This window comes from Calidris pugnax, unplaced genomic scaffold (genome assembly GCF_001431845.1).
Source record: "Calidris pugnax isolate Ruff unplaced genomic scaffold, ASM143184v1 scaffold76, whole genome shotgun sequence".
In the NCBI taxonomy this organism is placed as follows: Eukaryota; Metazoa; Chordata; class Aves; order Charadriiformes; family Scolopacidae; genus Calidris; species Calidris pugnax.
In genome coordinates this window covers 1,876,822-1,877,053 of record NW_015090827.1, presented here as the reverse complement: position 1 = coordinate 1,877,053, position 232 = coordinate 1,876,822, and positions in this window count along the sequence as shown.

The following is a 232-nucleotide window of genomic DNA, read 5'->3' as shown; positions in this document are numbered from 1 at the left end:
CGGAAAAACCGTGCGAGCCCACACCTCCCCCCCTCCCCAAAACCTCCCCCCCCTTCTCTCCCTTCCCTCCATCCCGGTCCCGCAGCGGGGGCGGCGGCCAGGGGCGCATTTTTCCGCGGCTCTCCGCGGCGCCCCGGCGTCCCGATGCCGGCGTCCCCGGGGCGGTGGTGGCGGTGTCGGCGGCAGGTTGGGCGGTGCGGTGCGGAGAGGGGGGGTGCGGGGGGGGGGGGGG